The sequence below is a fragment of the Trachymyrmex cornetzi genome, unplaced genomic scaffold, assembly GCF_001594075.2.
Source record: "Trachymyrmex cornetzi isolate Tcor2-1 unplaced genomic scaffold, Tcor1.1 scaffold129, whole genome shotgun sequence".
Lineage (NCBI taxonomy): Eukaryota > Metazoa > Arthropoda > Insecta > Hymenoptera > Formicidae > Trachymyrmex > Trachymyrmex cornetzi.
Window position 1 is genome coordinate 2,495,198 of NW_017295861.1, and position 16,148 is coordinate 2,511,345.

Sequence of the window (16,148 nt, forward strand, 5' to 3'; positions counted from 1 at the left end):
CTACTCTCTTTGTCTTTCTCAATCAGTCTAATTCTTCGGTACGTATCTAATGTATGAAAGAATTGTCATGTTTCGTTTAATTAAGATTTTAGAAAGAATAGAGTTGATTGTATATAATTTGAATGTATATAATTAAAAGTTAAAGTAATGTCTGTTTAAAATATGGTTTTTATAAAATAAAATATAATCTCTATTTTACCCGATTTTGGTTGATTCATATTAGGTCGGATTATCAAGGTTTTATAGCGCCCTTTCTCGTAGATACTCCGGATTGATAAACTTTGATGTAAGAAGTACATTTTTGATTATTTTTATTACACTTGATATTTGATTGACATAATCTTGTGATTGATTCGAGTGCAATTAACTACGAACATTTGCTCCACTGAATATCAATGCATTTACACGTAGCTAATGTATACTCGTTAAAATTTATTTACAAATATAATATTTCAGTTTTATAAAATGCTTATTAACTTTACTATTAAATGGATGATTAATCTATTTTGAGGTATTAATTTTAGTTACAGCTTGCGATTGCATTTCAAGACAAATCTTATAAATCTAAAATGCGCACATTTTATAAAACTGAAATATTATATACGCAAAAATTTGCATTTAATATTATTAAGTACTAAGAATTAAGTTTTGCTCGAAAGGGATTATTGCTATTAATTTATTTTCGTCGGTTTAATTTATATTTGTAATTATTGCGGAATCTACTATATGGAAAATTTGGTCCTGGTGAAATGAGTTAATTTTTACGTATAATGTAATTAATAATGTGATAAATCAAATACATTATGAACATAACCTGGTAGAAATATATGCAGTTTTCCTAGACACCTATTCATTTACTATCTAATATTACTGTATTCTCATTAATTGTGCCAATACTGAGTAGGAAATGGACAAGAACTTGATAGAGTTTTATTCTGTCCACGAGCAGTTAGCTTGCTTATTAATCAATTTAATATCCATTATTTATTATGTTTCTATGCAGTAAATGGATTCAGATTTTACGCAACTTTTGTATGCAATAACTGCAAACAAAGTGTTACATCCTGATTGGGATCCTAAGTAGTTTTCCTTTTCAGTTACTAGACAGAAGTTGGTGTAACTGTTTAGTAACTGCTCAAAAAATACATGAAATTTCTACCAGGGAAGGCTTAATATGAATAAAGAATAGTTTTGTGCTATGATTTATTAAAGATAAACAAAAAATACACCTTTGATATATACCTTTTATATAGCTCAAAAACTATCCATTATTGAGCTTTATATGTCTATGACATCTTTTGTTCACCATTACAAGCTACATTATACGTGAAAATTAATCCATTCCACTGGGACCCAATTTTTCATATAATTAGTCCTTTTGCCGGATTCGACATAATAAATGAAAAATTACGAATCAAAGAATTACAGATATTCAGCGTATTCTTAATAACATCTTCATCGTGTAACGTGACGTTTATAGAAGCGCCGCACCTTAAGCGGCTTTACGTTCTTTCTAATGAAGCTACAATCGCGCAAGATTAATCTAACGAAAGATCTTAATGCGATATTAAGTAAGAGACCGAAGCTTATCAAGTGAACGCGCGTGCACGTGATTGTGCACGTGCAATGGAAGCGTTTATTTCTGATCCACCCGGTCTCTCCGGATCATTGTCGTTTGACGTACGAACCCGCTGTGCAATTCGCCTAGTGCCTTCTATACATGGGCATTCGCTGTTTCTGACGACTTATTTACGATCGTTACGTGATTTGCGCGAGCGGATACGTGACACATCGCGCTTATGTATCGTTCTTACACAACGGCCGACGTTAACTGAGCAACCTTTCCCCGTGTTATTTTACATTGAGAATCAAACGCTGATCTATCTCGTAGAACGTTGACGAGAAAATCGGAAACTCGAGAGACGTGTAATATATTTGCAAACGCATAATAAAAATCAATGCCTGCGAAACTCCTTTGTTGCTTATAGGCGCAGACTTTATTCTTTATTTAAAGCGAATGATTATAATTCGTGTTGTAAAATGAGATACAGAGGGGAGGCAGGCAATATGTTTTTGTTAATCTTGTGTAATAAACGAATGATAAAACTGTACAATAGCGATAAGCAGACAGACAATAGAGGCAAATGGGCAGTAAATAATGATGACCTCCTCTCGCTGTGCTTCACTCATAAATGCTCCATGAAAAAATTGGTTAAAATTGATATTGTCGATTCACTCTTATGCTTTATGATCGATTGGTAAATCATGCTATTTTTATTTGTACTTAACGTAATTATTTTTGTAATCCTTCTATTTTGACAAGAAAACTGCTAGATTATTCTGTACACATTAGAGAGGCTACGAAATAATGTTATTCATTATATGTAGGTCTGTTTTCTATAGCTGAACTAGTATACACCTTTAGAACTTAAAATGAGATAGTTTGATATTTGGTAAAAGCGAAAAAGAAAGTGCAATCTAACGCACGTGAATAAAAAATAGACCTAATAAAGAAAATTTTAAAAGACAGGAAAGAGTATTTTGTAATTATTGAAACTTTAAACTTTAAACTTATTTATGAAAGTAGATTTTTACGAAAATAACCGATTATTAAATATGCAAACATTATTCATTGTTAATATTAATTCTGACTTTTTATTTATATGATGAAGTTATAAAATTTTTTCCTCGTATTCTGTTAGCATATTGTAACACGCACAACCACTCATGATAGATATACGTAATACTAATCGAGGGAATGGTCGGAATAAAGGCACAATTCTACTTAGGCCCTTTTTCCGGCAATTAGCTTTTTCGTGTAATATTGATCGTAATAGAAAAGTATTGTAACATGTAATTTCTTAAAGACATTACATAAATTCATTTAATATCGTATCCATTTATATATATAATAAAAAAGTATCAAGTTATTTTAATTTTTATTAATATCAAGATTTTATAATTAGGCCTTTATTCCGCCCATCCCCTCAATTTCAAAGAGAACGCGAAAACGTCATTTAGTTATCGCAACCAGAAGTTGCGAACAACTCTTAATTATGAACGGAATTACTCATTCTGCCGACAACATAACACAAAATTGAGCAACGTCACCTATTTCCGATGCCAATGGTAATAAGATCGTTCTCGGGGACGGTTGAAATGTCAATGAGAAATCGGGCAATTAATATCACAACGAAAGCGTTCGGAATTTTCACGATTGCAACCCGACCTGGGAACTTTCGCGTCGCTCTCGGCAGATAATTAGCGCCGTCACCTTAAAAGCGATCGAAAAGCGACGGTAGTGAACCGCGTAAGGCGGTAGCCGACATCCATTTCGGAAGTGAAACTTCCCACGGTGTGCGTACGCCCGTTATTGGCAAGTCCTAATAAGAGAGAAATTCTGACAACGGCACGCAACGGCGCTTTGTAACGCTTTTGGCGCTACCGAGCTACCGAGTAGTAGTTGGTCCTGTTTCGACCAAGCTGCGAAAGAGAGAGAAAGAAAGAGAAAGGAACAGGGGAGAGAAAGAGAGATACGCTCTCGATGCTCGTTTGGAAAAATCGTTCAGCCTTGGGCGACCCTAGCCCATGCCCTTTTCTGTCTCGACCAGTTCGTAACGAACGACATACCATTCTCACGACGATTGCGATTAACCCCCTTGGTCCTGCATATATTTTCAGCTGCGCTGCAGGTCCGCATCGCAGAATTCGCTGTATATGTACAGGGTGTCCCCGGTTAACCGCGCTTGCTTTTAACGATGGACCTTGTATGAGTAACTAAGAAGGGCGTTTGGAGAGATGCGAGTTTCTAATTTTGGAGCGAGAGGTGCTCCCGAATTGGTTATTGGAAAGAAGGCCAATCTTCTCATCAATGAATCCCGCAAGATTAATTATTCCGTTATTTTAATTGTATGATTTTCTTCGAGGAACTTAGGAAAGCAATTAGACTTGGAAGTACTTGTATTATACAAATTTTGTTCCAGAATTATTCAATCCTGTAGGAGTGAGTCTCATATTTGCAACGTTTACTTTAAATTCGGGTTAAATTCAGAGTAAATTTGGATATGTGCAGAATAGTTACACTTGAGAACTGAAAATAGAAATGTATATAACATTGAACACTAGAATTGAAACTTCTAACTACTAGAAAGGCTATAACACGTTGATATACATCGATTCTTCATTTTTTTTGCTGATTTTTAAGCAAAATCAGTAAAAAAATAATTGTTTTTTAATGACAATAAGACGCCGTCGTCCTTAAAGGGTCTAATCTTTTTCAAACATTTTCAAGTTATATATAATTTTTACATGATATAATACGTCGTGGATATACATTGTTAACCAGAAATACGATGGATTGAAGAACGGAAACAATAAAAAAAGATGTCATTGATTCTTTTACTCTTTAGACAAATTACTGCGGTAATCTCGTAGCGTATCCGTTACATAAGCATCGCGATCCTATGACTAAACTCGAGTTTCCCGTCCATAAATCGCGGTATCGATTTGCAATATCCGCAATGGGCAAGATAAAAAAAAATGACTCGAAGGAGACCGTTGTCACGGCGTCCCGGTCAAGGAGAACGCCGTCGAGACGTCATCGTCATGGAAATGAAATTTTTGCGCAACTCGGGCGACAGGCTTGGCTGATTGATCAGCAACCGACCTACGTTCGCGTCGCGTCCTTTCCAAGGAAACATAACTCCTGCGGTAGCGGAGGTGGCAATAAGTTCCGGTACGCTGCCGCTCTAAAAGAATCATGAATGAAACGTTTCGCAGTTTCTGTTGCAGCGGCGGCAACGATCGCCGTCGATGTTGCAGAACGACTGACGGAGAGATGCGATAAGAAATTGAAGGAGAGAGAGAGAGAGAGAGAGCGAGAGAGAAGCGTTATAGTAGGTAGATGGAAAGGCCGAAGCAGATTTGCGTCCGTTGCAAATCGCTCAAGGAGATCCAGTACTGACTCACTACCCACGAGAATGTGGGTCTATCATTCATTTCTTCTCTCTATTCCCACTTTTTTCAAAAATTATCGAATTTTTATTTTCACGTAGGCCGAATTATCCACTCTAAATTTTTTCGTGCAAATCAAACAAAGATATATGATTGTACAAAACGCAATTGTCGTACAATTTTTTATCAAAATTTCGTCTTATGCCCATTTCCACCAATGTAATAGATTATCTTCAATCTCGGTTTAACTTACTCTATCTTTTTTTAATTTTTAGAACTAGAAGAAGATAAAAAGTAAGTAAACCAAGATTAATCCTCAGCTATGAAAACTAACCTAAGTTCTAAAGCATTCTATTTGAAATACAGAGAATGCAGATAAATTATTCGCCTTACAGCAATTGATAAAGGAAGGTTCGAAGTTTTTTATCTATAATTTAGAACTTCATAGTATTAATTGTACAGATTGTACAATTGTCCAAAAATTTGGGTGTAGTCGAGGTTAAAATTAATTTATATTGGTAGAAGAAATAAGTATAAACAACTATATTCGACATAAAAGGTATTTATGAATCAGTATATATGAAAGAAGAAAAAAATATCGTCTATTTAATATATTTCATATATAGCATAATTCTGCATGTTACATTGAAAGAAAAAAATAATTGCAATTATTATAATTGAATTATAATTTATTATTATTCGATACCACCTATATTTTTGGTAGAGCTATAAATATAATTAATTATTACTGACATTATAGTAGTGATAACTAAAAAAATGGAGCTCCTAATTACAATTCTTTTCATGCAATTATAGTTACAAATTCCAAACGCTTTTCTTTTTAACACAGAATTAATGTCTCGCCGATATATTTAATGCTTTAATTCAAACGTAGATGATTTCGGTGACGGGTAACATCCCTGCTGCTACACGATAAGCAGCAATCCTTTATCACAGTCGCGGGCGTACCTTGGGGTCCAGGAACGCGTTCTTCGAAATTTATTTACGACGCGCCGTAAATGCGGACAGCGTTTCGAATCACCGTAGGCGGAGTACGATCTCACAAAGGGCGCGAGAATCTGATTTGTATACACACTGGCCCTTCCTTCTCCTTCCCGTTCTTCTCCTCCGTTGTCCTCCTATTCGTTCTTTTTCGCGGAGCTGCTTCTGAACAAGGAGGAGGTCAGAGAACGACGAGGATAGAGAGAGAGAGAGGGGGAGAGAGAAAGAGAGAGAGAGAGAACATGTGTAAAAACGGAGGAACCGCGGGGTCCCCCGAGTCGCTGCGCCACGTAGATGAGGTGGTGCTATGTTAAACATGGCGCCGGACAAAGCTGCCGACGAAACCATCTCATTTCAGTGCTATCCTCTCCCGGCTGCCTTATTATATACCGGTCGACCGGCGCTCACCGCGGTTCTTTCTTCTTTTCTCTCTCTCTCTCTCCTCCTCTCCCCCCCTCTCTCTCTCTCTCTCTGTCTCTGCCTGTCTCTTTCTCTAGTATCTTCTCATCCTTTTTTCTCTCTTTTTACATCTTCGCTTGTATTGGCTCTTCTTTCTACCTTCCCCTCCTTCCTCCCCAAAATCTACCTCCCTCATCGTTCTTCCTCTCTCCTTTATCTTCATTCTGTTCTCGTTTCTTCTCGATGTTCTGTGCACGTCCAGTCTGAGATACGCCGTAAAGATCGAGATAAAGAGCTTTTGATTTTTTCGATATTGCTATGTTTATCTTCAACGACGCCCCGGGTTTCTTAATTTGTGTCATCGGATTGCGAGAGTGGCGTTTAACTTTCCGAATGTCATGTCGCCGGATATAAATAGAGTGCCCTTTCTTACCGTATTAAATATTGATGATAGACTTTTCGATCGACTTTTCTTTAACAAGAATGTCATGCTGCTAATTATTGTGAACGGCAAGGTATAAGAGAAAGACGTTAAAATACTAATGTACTATATTTAAGTAATAAAATTCTATCGTTTACGTTTAATTTTAAATAGACTTAATTTAATTTTCCAGAATTATATCTAACTTTCAAGAAGCTGATTAGCAAGATATTTAATATAGGATGTTAAAGTATCTCTTTTGATTTTATATTGCAACATTATTTGCGTTTTGTCAACAATGTTTATATAATTGACATCAAATTATAAGAAAAAAAGATTAAGTACTTCAACAAAGCTGTAGCTTGCTGGGCGAGTTTAACATCTATAATTAAGAAGATTAGACGGTTCAACAAAAAAATTATGTCTGCAAGCAATTATCAGTATGCTAATTCAGCTAATTCTTTGCTACAATGAAAATTACTAATGTAACAAGCTTTCAGCAAAAAGTATACACCATCTTAGCTCGCATATTTTGTTAAAAATTTTGATCTTACATGTTGGATTAATTTTCACAAAAAGTTATCTTCGTTACATTAACAATGTGCTTTTACAACAAATATGATTACCTACAATGGCTAACTTCCAAGTGCACAACTTTGTTACTTTAACATAGAAAACTGGCTGTTCGTATATTACAGCTGTAGATTTTGCGAATCAAATTTTTAAATTGTTTTTACAAGTCTTTTTTCTCCTGACTAAATCTATAACTCTCAACTATCAGCGGACGTTCTCCAATGTTCTATTGACTGCAATGTGGCCTGGTTTCTGTATTTACGGTCCCTGTAAAACCCTGGTTCTTCCCATATCTTTAATCGTTGTGGGTATTCCGTATCCGACAGGCGTTTATCTCACGCGGAAAACTAATTCTGACGCACTAATAGCGACGGAAGTCAAGTACGATATAGCACTTCCCGCTTATGTAGGCACGCCGCACTTGTGGATGCACGTGCGCGTATGCAGTTAGGCGCGATACAGACCCGTCGTGTCATGTTGCAGAGAGCACGAAGGGGCCCGTGCGTGTCGGAGTAATTTCTGTTGTCGGCGATTTTCACGGCGAGAGACAGACCAGTTCCTCGAATACTCGTTCCCGATCTCGTGCTCGTCGACATGTAAATTATGGGAGAGAGGATCGCATTGTACATTTCCTCCTTTACTGATATACCGCCGAAACGTCGCGACGCTTCCGAATTTGTTGCGTAGACGTAATAAGAATAGACCGCGCATTCCTATATGAAGCTGTCACTCTCGATTTAGAAAGAATGAAGTCGTTTGAAACATATCGCTTACTCTAAAGTATTGAGTTGAAGAGTTAGAGTTGAAGCACAGAATCTTGCATTGTGCATAAAAAAATGAACCAATCAAAGTCCTTCATTTTCTTCCTTTCCATGAAATAAAAGATTCTGATTGGTTGATTTTCTTATACCTTACGAGTTCTGTGTTATGCAAAACTATGCTCCCGTTCTTAAGCCTATCACACGCAGAACTGACGTAAACTTCGACATAAAGCCGCTGGACCGTTGACTATCCGACGTAAAAATGCCATATTGATTAAAATGCTCATTAATTCAGCGGCCCTATGCTATGGTTGTGTAGCTTATGTCATTTTGTGTGTGATGGTTCATAGACCATCACACACAAAATGACATAAGCTACACAACCATAGCATAGGGCCGCTGAATTAATGAGCATCTTAATCAATATGGCATTTTTACGTCCATAGACCATCACACACAAAATGACATAAGCTACACAAACTATATAGTACATAAAATGCATAAATATGGCATAGCGTAGCATAAGAGCGATCACACAAAATTACATAAGCTGCATAACCATAGCATAAGGCCCCTAAATCAATGAGCATCTTATGTAAATCAACATGGCATCTTTATGTTGGATGCTTATTTGTTCAGCGACCTTATGGTATGATTATACAGCTTATGTCATTGTGGGCGAAATCCATAGACGTTGCTCAAGATTCGAGATGGTCTTGAGCTAGTGCTTGAGATGTCATGAACCAATCAGAAAGCCAATTATAGCATCTTAAGACATTGCTTAAGATTGTCTTGAGATTAAGGACGGACTATGGATTCCAGCCTTTGTGTGTGGTGGCCCTAAGACTGCCTGGACCAATAACTATGCAGCATAAAGTTGCCATTGACTTTTTTATAACATACTCATTGATCCATGCGGTCTTATGCCAGTTATGCTTGTACATTTTGTGTGCTATAGCCTAATTCTTTCTGACGAAGCACAGATGTTTAAAAGGGAATGCGCAGTTGATTCTTCTACTGTTGCCACGTTGGATTATCGATAAAATCGCACGTAACCCGTTTGCTTCTTACGTGATGCACGTGATAATTTTTATTACAAAAATAGTATCGTTTACCGTGAACAACGCAAAATAGAAAATTATAGCGTCTCATGTCTGGAATTTTAACATTAATATACGCTGCGCTTCGTAATCGCGATCGAAGCTTAACGTGTTCAAAGATATAAAGCAAGACAAAAAAGTGGTCGGCAAACGTTGATGAGAATGATATTAATACTCATTCGCTGCATGCGTTTTATGATATCTGCGAAGATGTATGTTTATACGTATTGCAATCAGGCGCGGGCCAAGAATGGCGCTATTAAGTTGAAAATACCATAATCGTAATTATTCACATAACATCTTGTGTCTACATGAAACTCGACATGTTGCAAATTGTCATAGAAATTGTGCAAGCAATATTATAAATATTATACATACTAGATAGAGTTTTTCTGTTTTAATAAAAGAGTAATTAATTTCATTTAAAATTTTATTAATTCTATTACGAATGATTTTAAAAAACCGATATCTTTTGTGTCTCAGTCTCAGTCCTTATTTTTATGTTACGTACGAAGAATAATTTTTCTCTATTTCAATAAAAGAGTAATTAATCTAATTAAAAATTTTATTAACTATCTCAATTATAAAGAATTTTGAAAAACCGATATCTTATACGTCTCAGTCCTCAGTCCTTATGTTCATAAAGATATTCCGAATTAGTAGTATTGGTTACATCTGCAATCGTATTTTTTTTTTTCTTTAGGAACGAAAGGAATTTACCAAAACGCGAAGGCCTAAAATATGTTGACACGCCGCTCTTGCAATTTAAAGACGCAAACCCCTTATCGAAACTCCTGGGGAATTCTCGAACGATCCGACGGCCGAGTGACGGGACTTCTGGGCCTTAAGGACCCGCGTTCGATAGGCCGCGTTCGCGATTACCGTGATCTCGCCTTTCACGGATTCCCCCGATTGCCTCATTATTCCACGAAGCGCGATTACGCCGATAAGCATCTCTTCCCGTTTCGCCGGTGCACTTTATAATCATTCAGGCACGGCCGTTCGCGAGCCGAACGTTTCTGAGAACTGGACTCGCGAGACGTTCTCTAAGCTTAGTGACATTCCACGCCGATACTTCTCTCGTCTCGTATTTCGCGCTCATGCGTCCCCCTCTCCCGCCACTCTTCTCTTCATCGCCCTGCCAATACCTTTTCTTTCCGCTCCTTCCTCTTTTGCTCCGTCTTCTTCTCCTCCTTGTTTCCTCTTCCAATAGTTTGTGCAACGGCACGAACTATTAAAACTCTGACTTTTTTTAGAATTTATATCGGCCTTGTGGCACCTGCTGCACTTTATCGCTCCGCAGATTTCTCAACAATTGTGTCACTCACCGTGCTGTACACGCATCGACACACGGATTAGTATACATCAATTTAGCAATCGTCGATTCGTAAAGTACTTCTGCAGCAACTTCTTAGCCTTTCGCGTTTCTTATTGTTAGTCTATAAGTATACTCGTCATAATGCATTGAAACGAAGGTACATTCAATTCGGCTTAACTTAAACATAAAAATTATTGTGCGTCGATAAAATATGATATCATTGTAAAAATAAATTTGGGGTGAAAATCAAATTTACACCATGCTATCATATTAAGAGATTGCACAAGTTATTCCATTGCATCTTAAATCTATAATGAGAATGAAAAATATTATTGATATTGATATCAAACAGATTTCGCTCTTCATAAATAATACAGATACTCACTAGTCTTTATTTAATTGGAATTCGAACTTTGCTTTATTAAAATTTAAAGAGCAAACTCTAATAATCTCCAACATCCCATTATCGAAAATAAACATGAAAATAATCCTGCACAATTTAAAGTTCTTAAAGGATTGTTTCCGTAAACTTCAATATTATCTTTTTTATTTATTTATTTCGTTTATACAATTAATTGGAATTATTATCGCTCTCTTTATCGAGCTAGTGCAATGCTTCCCATCTCCTGCGTACAATGGTCGAATTAACAACCACAATCTGCTAAAGGATTATAAAATAAAATTTAATCCTTTGTTTTTTTCTGTTTAAAATGAGAAATAGGAAGAATCAATTAAATATTGATTAAGAATGTATATATACTTTTTAACAAAATGAAAAAATTACAGATTTTTTAATACTATATTTGTAAAAAAGTAATACAAAAATATGATAAAATTTGATAGCGATAATTAATTAATTAAAAATATTAAAATTATATTGATTAAATAATAAAAAATTATTTCAATAAAATGTTGTAAAGATGTTTTTAAAATAATTAAGACAACATGGGAAAATTTTTATTTAAGCTATAAAATTGTATTACTAAATATATTGCTCTTGTTGATCTGTAAGATATCTGTTTCATAACACTTATTTTACAGAAAATATAAATTCCAGTCGCTTTTCGCAGAGATTATACACCTAATACGTCCTTAAGTTTAAAGAACATCTCACAAAGGAGTCTACCGGTGATCATTACGTTAACCTTGAACGATTAGCGGAGCCTCGCGAGCTGCATTCCAACTGATTTCCTTCATTTCGGCGAGGAGAGCCGTGCCGCCGACGACGGCGGTATGTCGAGCGCATCTCCTAGGCGAGCGTCTGACAGTCGATCGGTCGGGGACGCGCGATGCACTCCTCACGTTCACCGGCTGGTATCGCCTGGAAGCGGCCGTCCCGCTTCTTCCTCGCTCGCTCACTCGGCCCGCTCGGCCGCTCTCCTCATCGCGGGACGCGGGCCGATGCACCGGCACGGCGCGACGTGGTGCAGTGACTTCGCAATGCCTGGAATGCGGCGGCATTACGCATGCGCACCGCGTACCTTACTCGGAACAGACGAACAGCCGGATCCGTTATGTCCCTCGACGACGACCTCACGATCGTCTGCGGGGACTTAACCGAGACCTGCGGCCCGCGGTGTCTGTCTGTCTCTCTTTCTCTTCCTCCCCCCCCCCCCCCTCTCTAGTCTTCTTCTTTCTCTCTTCCGTCACGGAGACATCTAAGTTCCTAATGCGAAGTGTACGGCATCGTAGCTCTGCTGCATTGCCCGAGACACCTGTTTTACCTTACCTTACCCGTAGTTGCTGCTCGCCGGCGATTAATCTTGTTCGCCGCATACCGCGATACGCGAGGAACTCGGATTACCTCTCCCTACATCTCTCTCACTCGCACCCTCGCTCTCTTTCTCTCTCCGATTAGGCACGATCGGTCTAATGCGAGCTAATTGATTCCAGTTGCGAACGCTGACGGTGTATTACTCGGTCGAGAATGATAGAGAAGCGCGCGATAATAAAGCGCTAAATCACGCGGGACGCATTTCGCAGATGAGTAATCGAAAAATGTCACGATCGTTAGTGGTACTTAGTTAGTGGTCCTTATCCGCACAGCTTTCAAATGTATCTCTCAGTGTACACTACGATCTGCGCTCGCGAAGAGCCGCGAGTCTAGAAATAGCCTTTCGCATTGTAACTTCGAAGTTATAACGATCGACGAATCTCGACAACGAAGAGAGGAAACGGGATATAACAGTAAATCAATAAATATGTCACTTTGAGAATCGGCTGAAAGTTACGTGTGAAGGAAATCGCAGTATAAGTTGCGGTAGAGTTCTCGCGTTGGAAAGCGTAGGAGGAGAGAGAGAGAAAGAGGGAGAGGAACATCCCTGTGTAGAGGGGTGCGTAATCACTACGATCGCGACGTGAGACCGGGATGGATACTACAGCGGTGGCGGCGGCGGCGGCGTCGGGGTTGATCTTACGGTCTTATGGTTTTATGGCGTTAGTCCGTGGCCGGTGGCCCTCTCTCGCCCCTCCGCCCCCCCCTTGGGACTCGCGGAGCTGAAAGAGCCGGGAGAGCTCGCCTTAGCGTTGGTGGAATGCGGGACGGGCAAATCGCGGTCGGCCCGCTCTTGCGCCTCGTTCCCATGCATTCCTTCCTGCTCCTCTCGCCCTTCTCCTCGCGTTCTCTTCGTCCCTTGGTCTCCCTCTCCCTTTCTCTCTCTTTCTTTCCGTGTCCTCCGCCCCTCTTCTTCCCGCCCTCCCCATCTCTCTCTCTCTCCCTCCCTCCCACCATCTCTCTCTCTCTCTCTCTCTCTCTCTCTCTCTATCTCTCTCGCACAGACACATTGCTCCACACTACTACGCGCTCGGACGTTTCATCTCGTTTCTCTCCTATCTCTCTCTCCCTTTCGTTTTAGTGTACACACGTACGTATGACATACATGCACCACAAACGAAGATTTTGCCTCTTCGCTTTTCTCTCTCTCTCTCTCTTTTTCTTCTCGCTCTATCCCACTTGTCCCTTTTTCTTTCTTTTTCAGATTCCTCTCTATGTCTCCCGCACGGGCGCACACGCGAATTCGCAGATCTTTCCCTTTCTTTCTTTTCCTCCTCGCCACCCCCCCCCCCCCCCCCCCAAACTCCGTCTCGCTCGCTTACGCGCGCGTGCACATACATATGTGCACGCACGCTCGTGCACGCGATAGACGCGCTATCTCCCTCTCTTTCTCGCACGCGCGGCCGAATCTCTGCGCGAACATCCTTGCGCCTCCCTCAGAACCGAACCATCCCGCCTCGTCCTGTTCCTCGACTTCCTTCTGCTTCTCTCATCGAACACGCTCCTTTAACCGAGCCGTACCTCGTCGCGGCGGGGAAAGCCTCGTCATGGCATCTTAACCGATCGACTCGTGCCCGACGGGCAACATTGTTGCGAATCGAAGAAATAAATATTGAGATGGAGCAATATCGAGATGCGTTATGCGCCTTATTATATTATCTGCCGTTTTATTTGAGTTCTAATTTTTATTTTTAAATTCACGATGGAGACCGTCAATTAATCTACGTAAACACGATTTACTCGTACAAAAATATTAATTTTTTTTTTATCTCTTAACATTATTGTATAAGTTCTTTATTAAAAAGTGAGACTATAATAATGAGTTCATATTTCCAGCAAAGAAGATTTCTTAAATTTAATTAAATATATAATTTTAAGTTTGCAAATTTTCAAAAGTTTTACTTTTATATGTTTAATTCTTATTCGATATAAGCATTTTTACCGATCGACTCGTGTCGATCGATTAAAATATGAGATAGAGCTGCTTTATGTGCCTTATTATCTATATTATTTGCTTTTTTATTCAAACTCCAATTTTTAATTTTTAATTCATGACAGTAATTGTCAATTAATTTTTGTAAGCGTAATCTACTCAATCATCAAAATTATTAATTTTTTTTATATCTTATTATTACGTTAAGTTTATTTAAAAAGACTAATAATAACAAGTTAATATTTCCAGCAAAGCTTCTTCTTTTATAAATCGAATATTTAAGTTTAATTAAATAAATGATTTTAAGTTGGTAAATTAGTTTCTATTCTCAAAACTTTTACTTTCATATGTTTAATTCATATTCGGTATAAAATTCTAAACCATTCGCACGCGTAATTAAAAGGAAACAACGTCGTGTGAATTGATCTTTATCTAACATAATAGTGGATTGAACAATAAATAATTACTTCTTGATAGCCGGTTTTTACAAAGTACGTTTTCGCGCAGTATTAGCTTCCGACATTCCTCATTCTGCGGCAGAGGCGAGGAGCGGATAGGTGTTGCCACGTAAGGACAACCACGGCTTTATGGAATTCAACATGGCGTCCACGGTGCGTCCGATGGAGTTACAGCGACCGCCATGTTGGTACACACCAACATACTCCTCAGTCAACATGATCTATTAAGTACTGTCGCTGTGTCTGACTTGATCTCTAATTTATTATTCGATCATCAGAACTAACAGCGGCACTTAACAATCGAATTATTTAACTTTGCAGTCGAATCTGCTTGTACTTACCGAGCTTTAATTCGAGATGATAACATTCATTTTTCAAGTCCCGTTTCTTTCTCGGTTTTTTTTTATTTCATAGAGAAACGACGATGATCTCTTTTGGACATTTTCGCATTTTTTTCCCCAGAGAATCACCTATATTGGCTGCTGGTATATAGTTGGCTTGGATCTTAGATATGCGTAGGTAACGGTGCGAAAACGTGGCACGTGTTCAGTCGTGCGTGCGTGCGTGTGCCGAAACTCACACGTGCGCAGCTTTTTTTCGCGTCGGAGATGACCGGCCCGGTCAGATCTCTTTTTTTCTACTAGGAGAAATCCGCGGTTTTCGACACGAGACGGCACGACGCCAGTGTCGTATGCTCGGCGAAACATTCCTCGATTACCGCTTTATAACGTAAGCCGACGAATAACGGAGAACAGAATCTACATTTTTTATCACTTAGTTTTTTGAATTGTTTGTTCAGGAAATGCTGCAGGTAACTGTAACTGTATTTCGAAAAAAATCCTGTTTATATCTACATATAAACGCAACATTGCTCGATGTAGCGACAACCGTACTCGTCGCGCATTTTTCTCTCTACTTGCCGTTAGAATAAATTTCGGAATTAATTTCCGTGTAAATTCATGCGTAGCGAATCGTTTGAATTATTATGAAAAAAAAGTGTTATGAATGAGCAGCCGCCGTTGCTGTTATCCTCTTTCTGACATTGTCACATATTTTGTACAACAAGATTCAAACGGACCACCAAACATGATAAATACTTTCTAATCTACGCACAAGTGAAGAAAAGGAGCTAATGGCTCTTCTAAACATCCCGTCGACACACATCGAAATAACCGCGATAGCCACCCATGTGTTGTTAATTTCTTTATCAAAGTAGTAAATATCAGGTTCCATGGTTTTACATGCCGTAAGGTTTTAATTGAAAATTTATACGGTAATTCCGTGTTAAAACCGTTACATTAATAGAACGTTGATTCATTTTCTCAATTTGTTACAGAATCTATTTATGTCAAAATAAACTGAGGAAATTTATATTTTATAACTCTGGAAATTTTTATTAACTATTATATATTGTTCATGGCAGTTTATATCAGTTTTTAAATTAATAGCAAAAAAA

At 38.4% G+C, this 16,148-nt stretch overlaps 1 protein-coding gene across 3 annotated transcripts in view; it reads left to right on the plus strand.

Annotated features, from left to right (window-relative positions):
* Zip48C (Zinc/iron regulated transporter-related protein 48C) overlaps positions 1-16,148 on the plus strand; it is a 49,974-nt gene that overhangs the window by 20,001 nt on the left and 13,825 nt on the right. The window lies entirely within an intron of this gene.